The sequence below is a fragment of the Cupressus sempervirens genome, chromosome 7, assembly GCF_028749045.1.
Source record: "Cupressus sempervirens isolate cs-2001-9-10 chromosome 7, ASM2874904v1, whole genome shotgun sequence".
Classification (NCBI taxonomy): domain Eukaryota; kingdom Viridiplantae; phylum Streptophyta; class Pinopsida; order Cupressales; family Cupressaceae; genus Cupressus; species Cupressus sempervirens.
The window spans coordinates 126,516,438-126,528,723 of NC_143124.1; positions in this window are offsets into that span (position 1 = coordinate 126,516,438).

Consider the following 12,286-nt stretch of genomic DNA (forward strand, 5'->3'; position numbering starts at 1 on the left):
CCTACTCATTATCTATTGTCTAAATTAGGATTTTGGATGGATTAGGTAGCATACAATGTATCTACCCTATATCTTGTCTTCTATAGAAACTTCTTCTTAGAATCCTTTTGAATTTTCCTAAAAATGATTTACATCAAATTTTGTGCCACCATCTCATAAATCTTAACTTCCTCCTAGTTCACAAGTTCCAAGAAAATAAACTTGTCATCTTTTATTTGGTTAATCTTTGATCTTTGTCAAAATGCAACAACTTGACATTATCAATCTTTTGAGGCTCGACACATACTACATCACTTAGAATCAATTGTAAAATCACTTGATATCTATTGTATTGCTTGACACCCACTAGAATTTTCTTTCACTCAAATCCAAATGACTTTCTACTCGGCTTGTACTAACTTTGCTTGGTACCTACTATCCACTCAGTCAAGCTTGGCAAACAAATTTTATTTAACTTGTTCTTCTAAACTTTCTAAGTGTAGGCAACCATTTTGTAACCTCAAGTAGATCATCAATACATCATTTTATCATGATCTTAACTGATCCTTGTACTTCATTACATAATCATAACTAAACCTTTCCTCTAGGTACTTTTGTTACATCTTGTTGGTCAAATCCTCCTCATCAATCAATTAAGTGATAGTACTTGAAACATATAAGCAATTACCTTACTAGCAAATAGTAGGTTTGACATTAGTGACAAAACAATGATTGAAATGTAGTCTTCTTCAACAATATCCTTCTTAACAATACTCTTTTCAAATAATCTTTTAAATCAAATTTTAACAATCTCCCTCTTTTCCATTGATGGAAAACCAAACTGATCAACAAATTCAATCAAATGATGAACATCTTGTTCAACCAAACTAACTAGGTTAAAACAATAAGACAATACCAAAAAGGAAACTTGTATTGAAACTTCCCCCTCTATCCACAACTTCAATCTTCTAATTAGGTTACAAAGTATAACACCCTCTTAATTCCTTCTTATGTCTCTCTTTCATACTGAATTGATTAGCAGAATATCTCCCTTTGATAACGATCCTTCTAACTCTCCAATCATTGTTTCTCTCATTTTTCTAATCCTTTTTCTAATTGCTTAACTCCCTCTCTAATCTTTTGATCAGTTTCTACTATTTGTCCCTCTTTGACAACAATGAAAAATACATATACCAGACAGTTGACATCTTTAATATATGCATATATGATATTTTGTAGGTTCTTCAATTTCTCCATCTGACATCTTGCTTGTGACTGATTTGAAGTTTTCAGCTCTGTGATTACTTTAGGCAATTCCTAAAGTAAGATTCACTACATTGATTTTTATTACATGAACATCAGCTTATTTGATGCAAGGAACTCCATCCGTCTCTTACATAGCCTTTGATAGGGGTATCACCCCTAGTTTACCTCTTAGATACTCATAAGCATAGTTAGGTAATGCTTTTGTGAAGATATCAACATTTTGCTCCTTTGTGTTAACATACTCCATCTTCCCCTCTTTATCTTGAACTAACTCTCTTATATAGTGATACTTGATTGCAATGTGCTTTTTCTTTGTGTGCATAACTAGATTCTTTGATATATTGATAACACTTGTATTATCACAATAAAGTGTCCCTAGTTTTGTGATTTCTTCCTTCATTCCTTTGAGTAGTTGTTTGATCCATATAATGTTTGTGCAGTTGATTGCAGCAACAAAATATTCTACTTTAGGAGTAGATTTGGAAGTACAACTCTACTTCTTACTATTCCATCTAAATAGTTTTTTGCCTAAGAAGACTGCTCCTATATTGGTGCTATTTCTATCATCAATGTATCTAGCCCAATTAGCATCAATGTAGGCTCTCAGTTTAAACTTTTCATTCTTTTTATAGAATAAAAAAAACTCTTCAGTTTCTTTTAAGTATCTCATTATTCTCTTCATAGCCATCAAGTGATTCTCTTTGGGATTTGTAGAGAATCTTGTAACTATTCCTATAGACAATGCAATATCAGGTTTTCTATGTACTACATATTGCAATTCATCAATTGTGGATCTATATAACATTTGATTCACCTTAGTTGAGTCATCATTCTTTGATAGCTTTGATAGGTGTACTTATTAGTTTAGAATATTCTAATCCAAATGTCTTCAATATCTCTTTGATGTACTCTGATTGAGTGATATATATATATATATATATATATATATATATATATATATATATATATATCACACTTCATCTGGTATACTTGTAATCCTCCAAAAAATTTGATCTCTCCAAACATAGACATTTCAAATTCTTGCTTCATCTGATTTGCAAAGTTCTTACATAAAGCATCTTATCCTCCAAATATGATATCATCAACAAATGTTTTAGATAACAAAATACCTTTTCCTTCTCCTGTCTTCATGTATAAATTATTGTTATCATTAGTCTTTTCAAATCCAATCTTTACAAGATAAGTATGAAGTCTCCCGTACCATGCTCTTGGTGCTTGCTTCAAACCATATAAAGGTTTGTGTAGTCTACATACCATGTTTTTATGGCCAGCATCAAAAAATCCTTCTGGATATTCTATGTAAACTTCTTCTTCTAGTATGCCATTCAGAAATGTAGATTTAACATCTATTTGATAAAATTTGAAATCCTTTTATGCACCATAACCAAGTAGAGTTCTTACTCATTATATTCTTGTAACAAGGGAAAATGACTCACAGTAGTTAATTCCCTCTTCTTGTGCATATCCTTTGCAAACTAATGTTTCTTTGTCTCTTGTCACTTCATCATTCTCATCTAGCTTGTTTATGAATACCCACTAGGTGCCAATCACATTCTTGTCTTCTAGTCTATGAACTAGACTCCATATTTTGTTCTTCTCTATCTGGTGAATTTATTCTTCCATAGCCTTGTACCACTCATCATATTCTAATGCATCTTTTACTATCTTAGGTTCCTTCATGCTTAACAAACATCATTCACTTCTTAATCTTTTTCTTGTCATTGGCCTTGGATCTTTGATTCCAATGATTTGATATGTAGGATGACATCTTTTGACATATTTAGACAATCTTGGCTTAGCTTTTATAACTACATTTTCTCTCTCAACTTTAGTGTCACTGAGTACATCTCTATCAGGTATTCTAGCATCTCTTGCATGTGTACTAACCTTAGAATTAGGATGTGTATTCTCTTCATTTTGTAGCTTGGCATCTGAATGTAGCTTGGTTCCTAAATACAACTTGGAATTCATAGGTTGTGACTCGGTTGTTACTAGGACTACTTAGTTTCAACTTGATTAGTAGCATCTTCTTCAACATGCATTCCTTCATATAATTATACAAATAATTTGTATTCTTCTAGTTTTTTCATAAGTTTAGCCTCATGTACTTCTGTGAATTCATCAAAATTCACATTTGCACTTTCCACAATTTTGTTAGCGTTAGTACTTAAACACTTGTAAGCTTTACTTCTGTGACCAAGGAATATTCCTTCTTCACTTTTTGTATCAAGCTTTCAATTCCTAACATCTTTAAGAATATAACATTTTCTTCCAAATATCTTAAAATATTTTACATTAGGTGAATATACATACCATAGTTCAAAAGGTGTTGAATGTGTACCTTTCTTGACTTGCACATAGTTCAAAGTATATACAACAATATTTATAACTTCTCTACAGTACTTCAGAACAATATTCTTCTCCATTTTAAGTGTTCTAGCACAATCCATTATAGACCTATTTCTTCTTTAGGAAATTTCATTTTGTGGAGGGGTGCTAGGTGCAAATGTCTATCTTTTGATTCCTATGTCATTAGAGAACATCTCAAAGTCATTTGAAGTGAATTATCCTATTCTATCTAATCTCAAGAATTTTATACTTTTACCTATTTCTTTTTCAACTCTTTCCAAGTACCACTTAAACATTTGGAAAGCACCAAATTTTTATTTTAGAAACATGGTTGTCATCATCCTAGGGTAACCATCAACAAATAGCATTATGTACTTATCTCCTTTGTAGCTTTGCATACTTATCTCAATAAGTCCACACAAGTTAGTATGAACAATTTGTAGTATTTCCTTAGAGGTATAAGCTTTACTTTTAAAGCTTGACTTTGTCATTTTGCCTAGCTGACATTGTTTGCATACTATATTATTAGGTTTCTTCAACTTAGGCTATCCTCTAACTTTCTTCATGTTACTACTACTAACTATGTTATCAAAATTAACATGACACAATATCTTGTGCCAAAGCCATACATCATCAAATTTTATAATAAGGCAAGTAACATCCTCTGTATCTACATAGAACATATTACTTATAGTTTGATCACCTTTTCCGATCAACTTCCCATTTGTGTCATATATCTTGGCAGTTTTATTTTAAAATTCTACTTTACTTCCCAAATTATTCAATTGTGATATGCTTAAGAAGTTATAATTTAATCATTCAACATAGTAAGCATTGTCACATGAGATCTTGTCTTTTGATAGACCCTTTTCCTTTTATCAAACATGGTGTATCATTACCAAATCTTATACTATTTGTTTCAAATGAATTAAAGGTAATGAACTTACTTTTGTCTCTAGTCATGTGATTTGAGCATCCATTGTCAATGATCTCCATATCATCCTTGTTCACACAAGCCACACGTGTAGTTTCCTCATCTTCATTAGATTCATCCTTCATTGCAACATATACCACTTCATCATCATATTCATCAACAATGTAGCATGACTCCTTGCCTTTGTCTCTGTAATCTTTGCCATCATCTTCTCTTCTATATTTGTGCTTGTTTCCTTCTCTATAGTTCTTTTTCTATGTACATCTTGTAGCAATATCACCAACTTCATTGTAATTGAAACAAATGATGGGTAACTTACCTATAATCTTACCTTAACCTCTATAAAATCTTCTTGCTAGTAGTGCTTCCAATTTTTTAATATCTTCCTCATTTGTATCACTATCACTAGATGCATACTTTATCTTTCTCTTCTTTTTGTTCTTCTTCACCTCATCAGAATCTTTCAATAACAATTTAGCTTTGAAAGTAGATTCAAGACTTTCAAGTTTGTAATTGTCAAAATTAGATAGCTCAAAAGTAGTGAGTCTACCTACTAGACCTTTAAGGGTTAGATTATTTCCTAGTATACATCTTAGCTCTTTGATTATAGAAACTCTAATAGCATAAACAAGAATTAATGTCCTTAAGACTTTACTTCGCATAGTATCATCATCTATTTGACTAGTAGCACCTTTTATTGCACTAACAACTTCTTTTATCCTAGCAACATATTGAGCAATATTCTCACCTTCTTCCATTCTCATGTCATCAAAATTACCTCTGAGGCTCTCAAACTTGGCTCTTTGAACATTTTTGTCTCCTCCATAGATGGTACTTAGGGCATCCCACATCTTCTTTGCAGTGTCACATCCTTTGATATCATCAAATTCAACATAGCTTATGGTAGAGACAATATCCAACATCTCCTGATTGTGTTCTTCCTTTTTCTTCATATCTTTTGTAGTTAGGCTCCTGTTGGATCAACATGCTCCAATGTAATGGAATATCGTGCATGATCTCCAAGTCCTCCAAGGTGTAGCTTCATCAAACTTTGCCATGTAATAAAGTTATCTCTATTGAGCTTAGGTACTTCTCTTTTAGACATCTTGATCTTTGTGCTTCTAGTACCTTCAAATTATTCCTCTTAAGTAGATGGCTCTAATACCAATTGTTGGAATTCTTTAGAATAACTGAGACGGGGGTGAGTCATTTATTCAAGGTCTAGATCTCCAATTAAAACCTTTTTTTATCTCAGTGAACCCATAAAACATTCATTTTCATGCATACATACAAATAAATATGTAAATACTTAAAACTTGTTGGTTACTATCTAATCAGATTGCAGAAATACAAAGTATGAAACATAACACATTCATTAGGACACTTAACACAATGATTTAAAGTGAAAACCCGATTTGGGAAAAACTACCAGTAACATGATACTCCTTTTTCACTCTTCTGGAGTGATGCCCTATGAAAGGCCAACCCTATTAAAGATTACAATACACACTATTAAATGTGATAATTAGAGGATTTTCTAATGACTATTAGGTCAACCATAATCGAAAGGATTTACCCTAGATTGATACAACTGTTAGAGAGTAATAGTAGAGCTTTGATCTGATATAACTTACAACTTCTCTTGTAGATTAAAAATCTCTATTCAGTCCTCCATTCTACTTGGCCTTTACACTTTGAAGTTAAAATAGCTTGTTCACCCTTCAAGCATAGATCTCCTTAAGCCTTCTTGCTTAGTACACCATTGCAAACACTTCTCTTGGTCCCTTGATGAATCAAAACCCCTAATTCCTTCTCCTCCTTAGTTTCTCACACATAAAACCAATCTCTTACTCTTTTACTTCATGACTAGACATTCCTATAGACATGAAATTAAAATATTTTTGTGCTCATTATCCATCATATAAATTAGGGTTTTGGATTTATTAGGTAGGATACAATGTATCTGCCCCATATCTTATCTTCTCTAGAAGCTTCTTCTTAGAATCCATTTTAATTTTCCTAACAATAGTTTATATCAAATTTTGTTCCACCATCTCATCAATGTTATCTTCCTCCTGGTTCACAAGTTCCAAGAAAACAAACTTGTCATCTTTTATTTGGAAAATCCTCAATCCTTTTCATAATACAGTAGCTCGGCATTATCAATATTTTGATGCTCAACACATACTACATCACTTGACATCAATTATAAAATCATTTGATATCAACTAGATTTTACTAGTGCTCAGCATCAACTAAAATTCACTTGGCATCTATTGTCTTGCTCGACATCCACTATAATTTTCTTTCACTTAGCTCCAACTAACTTTCTACTTGGCTTGTACTCACTTTTCTCGACACCTACTATCCACTTAGTTAAGCTTGGAAAACAAACTTCATTTAACTTGTTCTTCTAAACTTTCTATGTGTAGTCATCCATTTTGTAACCTCATTTAGATAATTAATATATCATGTTATCACTATGTTAATTGATCCTTGTACTTCATTACATAATCATAACTCAACTTTTCCTCTAGGTGCTTTTGTTACATCTTGTTGATGAAATATTCCTCATCAATCAACTAAGTGATAGTAATTGAAATATATAAGTAATTGTCTTACTAGCAAATAGCAAGTTTGATATCAGTGACAAAACAATGATTGAAACACATAGTCTTCTTCAACAATCTCCTTCTTAACAATACTCTTTTCAAATAATCTTTTCAATCATATTTCAATACGAATCAAAATTTATGACTCCTAGATGTTGACGCACCAAGAAACTTTCAACATTGAAATAAAATTCATCTTTTGTAAAGCTATCTTGCTAAATTTCCTACAATATTTTAAACATGCAAGAAACATTTTTGGCTTCACACATCATGTTTACATTTTCTAGGTTTCTTAGATACACTTGTATATACTCTTAGGATCATCTGTCAGAATTTAGACTCTCTCCATATGGATTTTGTATAGCCTTCTTTGGAAGATATGCCTAAAAATTAAAATAATAAATATATAGAAGACCATGCTAGATATAAAGCTAGTTTACATTTAATTTGGAATCATACTTTTCTATTCTCTGGCTTTCCAATTTTTAATTTCTCAACATACTTTTTACTTCAATGCAACTTGACTTTTACAAGAGATCTTCAAGAATTTCCTTTTATCGCATTATTAGTCCCTATCATAAGGTAGGAGACTAAATTTTTCATGTGTATTTTTTCAATTAATCTTTCTTGGAAAATTGTCTCAAGAACCTTTAAGCTATGGTTTTACTCACTATATTATATTTTCTATTTTCTCATTCTATTATTTCCATTTTTTCATTGGTTGATACTATTTTTCTAGGTAGTCCTTTTCTAATAATTTGACAAAATTAATAAAATTGCATGTGGTCTCTAGCTATCACTTATAAAAAGATTCACATGCATTGTCTATAATTCCACATTTTTCTTACATGCAGAGACATATGTGGTAGATGATGCATTCACTTGCAAGGTAATTTCCTTTAAAAAAATAAAAAAATTGGCTCTCTTTATTCTTTCCTTATAAACATCAACAACTCTGCAATAAATTTATTAGAGAGTTTAGAGTTTGGTTTGAGGTAATTTAAATTTTCTTAGGATTAGTTTAAATAGACTATTATTTTCATATCTTAGGATGCCTTGCAAGAATGAAGTTGGCTATGAAAAAGGTGTAGGTAAAAAATAGTGGACTACGTAGCCATTATTGAGGGTTTGGAGTTGAAGTGAAAGATGAGGTTTTGTAGCTATGTTTTCCTTCCTCAAAAGATAGCACTATCTTTGTTTTGGATGAACATTTTCTATTAATGCAATGATTCTTATGATAGATTTACAATTTTCTTGTCCATTTATGAGAAATAAAAATAACATTTGTTGCTTTCAGAGAATCTTTGTATCACTATGCAGAGTCCTTTATGCTAGTAACAAGAGAAAATAGTGCAAAAAGATTGTCAATTACACCTCAAGAATAATCAAACCCTTGATAATTTTTCCCATTTTTAGTCTCTCTATGTTCTATTGACCTCTCCCTTAAGTTTTCATTTCTGTTAAAGCCCCTTTGAATAGAAACCTTGAGTCAGATTAAAAATTGATGAAGTTGCAGCATAAAGATCAATGGTCATGGTGTAGGTTAGCCATAATTGATGGTGTTTTTGCACATATTTTTTGTCATTGAGGGGAAACACATACTATTTTTGTACATATACTTTCAAACATGGTAACTAAGGGGGACATTTCACAGTTATTTTGTGATTCAAGGTCCAAATCCTCCAACCCAATAATGAGAGGTTAGAGCATGATAGTCTGATTTGGTTCCACACTCTAGAATTTACATTAAGATATAGTAGTTCTTTCACACTATGGCTCTAGTTTTTAATTTTCCCATGCTTTAGTGGAAGTGGGATTGAACACATGACCTCCATTTTTAGAGTTCTATGCTTGGAATTACCTCACAAATGACATGTATGTACATATCATAATGGCTACATCTATTTCCAACTTCTTTATAGTGTGTTCTATTGTTACAAATTTAGAAGATCTTGTCCTACACAAGCAAAAATAATGATTTGTATAAACACTTTTGTAGCCCATTTCACAATTCTCCATTGTAATCTCTTAGAAATTATTTCCATTTCTCAGCCTCTACCATCGTTAAGTGTGGAATAATCACATAAATTTAGGATTTTTTAGGAATAGTGGCATTGGCCACTCCCTTCCTGCCTACAGTCAACACTCAACAACCAGGGACTATCAACCACATAAATGGGTAGTCAAGCTTTCTGGTATAAATGACCTTGACCCCCACTCTGTATAGGTTAACTATACATGCATTGAGCACATAAATGACATAGATGGATATAGCAGACCTCTGCTATATTTAATTTTATTTGTTTTGTTTAAGGCAACAGACTTTCCACACATGGTTTGGTAATGCGAGTCTCTGTCAAGGTCTATTTATTTGAAAAAAATTAGCTATAATACTATATATTATCTTTTATCGATACCAAACTGTTGAACTTGTAATCTATTTGATAAGTAACATTTAATCAAAATTTGAAACCCCCAATGGCATAATATTAAAATAATGAGTGAATGTTTAAAATTTATGTTTGTACAATCATAAAAAATAACTTTTAAAACAATAATGATTTAATTTGGTTTCTTTTGTGTTTCAAAATTAGTTTACTAATTAGTTATTTTACATAAAAGAAAATATTGTTGCAAGTCTTTGACCAAGCAACATCTCAACTAAGATCTCCATTTCCACTATTAATTTTGTGGTTTCTAAAATTCAAATCTACATAAATTTATGTAGATTGTTTTAAGGTGGAACTTATTTGAAAATGAACATTAAAAAAATATAAGCAACACTATAAGATAGAGATCTATTTTTGACATGCAAATAACGAAAAACTCTTTCTTTGTGTACAAATGTTAGCACACACATGTTCCACTCTATGTATTTTTTTATTTATGATACATACAGATTCCAGAACAGCTATCACATTGTCTCCAATATGTTAATTGAGCTTACTCTAAAGAAAAGTTGTATATCATTTGACCCTAATATGCATTTAAAGGCACTTTGGTTACTGATAGAGTATACTTATATTGTAAGTTCTCTTGAAAAATATAGTTACCATAAGTCAATTTAGTTGATTTAATTTAGCATATATGTCATCTATTCTTAAAAGTGTTTTCATGTCAATTATTTTATGCATGTAGGTTAGAGATGCATAATTATTTGGGTCATGACAGATACTAGTAAGTGATAGAGAACACATCTTCTTTAAAATGTTTTGGAAATGTTTACAGGGTTGGTTTATACTATCCTACTCATTGAATAATTTTTGGTTTGAAATCTTCAAAGAGCTTATTAAGAAACTCATAATTTAATCTTACTACATATGTTTTATGATCTAAGAACTTTATACTATTATTCAATTACAAGAGAAACACCAAGTCTAAGCACTTATAAATAATTTTTTACTAGTATCATTGGTAAAAATCAAATTTACTTCAAACAAATATAAACACATTACTAACTTCATGAAGTACAAGGTACATAGGCAACTTATAGTCTTCAAAAGAATTTTGGAATGCTTGGATAGTAAGCATCAGGGTAAAATTAGCATACCATAAAAACAACCAATCAATCATGAGTTGTACATTTCCATTCTTCAATTCATTCACATCACATTACTTCTACCTCCAACTAGCACCTTTCTATTGTGAAGGAAAATCGTGTATAAGAGAAGTTATTAAGTTTGCAATTTCGAACACCATTTTCATATTACTTCCAAGACATCATACAAACTAAAAGAATATAGATTTTTCCTTTTAGAAAAGGAACCTACTAAATATGTTGACTTTGTGAAAATATGCTACTTGATTCAAATCAGAATTCTAAATGAGTTTTTCTTTTTACAAAGCAGCATACAAAACCTATGACTTATGTATATATTTTATGCATGTTTATATAGCATAACATAATATAAATTTGATATTATTATAAGAGTCATAAGACTTCTGAAAACTATTCACTCCCTAATTTTTTAAAATAACAAGTTTTTTGCTCTACGTAAGAAGTTGTTGTTTACTAGTTGTTGTATTAAAGACTAGACAACTAATCATGAATAAATTTCAAAGTTGAAACCCTCTACAATTTGAAAAACAAAACATCCCTATCTCAATTCAAAAGCCAGGGACTACAACTCACATAGAGCTCTTGTTACAAAAGCTTTCACATATAATGCAATATCATCAGTTTGGCTTTTGGGTAATTGGATTTTCTCCAAAAATCTTGTGCTTCTTAGCCATTGAACTTGATTAGTTGGTCTTTCCTTTTGTTGATGAAAATTATGAATTTTGAGCTCCAAAAGAAATATATTAATTTTGTTAAACTATGATGCACCTCCTTTCTTAATCTCCTGGTGTGTTCCACAAATACATGACCCTTTTATTAGCTTAAATTGAACTAATTCTAATCCAACCAATAACGACATGGAAATTTCAAATTAAAGATGGTATAAGTAACCCTATAATGAGTTATCATGAGTTCTTCATAAACTTTAAGTAAATTTATTGTTTCGTGACTTGATTGTTATAACACTCAAAATATAAATATAGCAAAAATAAAGTTTTTGACTATAGACCCTTTCATAATATATCTAAAATGCTTTTAAGATGGAATTTTCTCATATATCTCTAAAATATCTAAATTACAAGTTGTTAAAAAGGAAAAAAATTATTTAGGAAGAACTCACTAAATTGTGCTTGATCTATGGTCAAATTAAACAAGTGCCACATAGTGGCTTAGTACTTGCCTTTAGTTGTTATATAACTCTAATTTTAATTTAATAAAGTTATTATATTATGTTTAAAAAAATTATTAATAAATGTAATTATTGATATATTATAAATAAATTATAATATGAAAATAGTAATATTTTCATGATAATAATACAAAATAATATTTCTTAAACAATTATATAATATAAGTAATAAGAAAATACAATATTAAAATATAAAATTCTAAATCAATGTACTTACTTTCAAAATATTATCAAACAAATATGAATCACATTAGTTTAATTAAAAATCAGTCTTAAAAAATATTAGTTTTAAAAAAATGTTAAATTTGTAGAAAAATATTTTCTAAAATTGTAAAGTTAAAAATCATGGTTCTAAAATATGCAATGTAATATTTTGA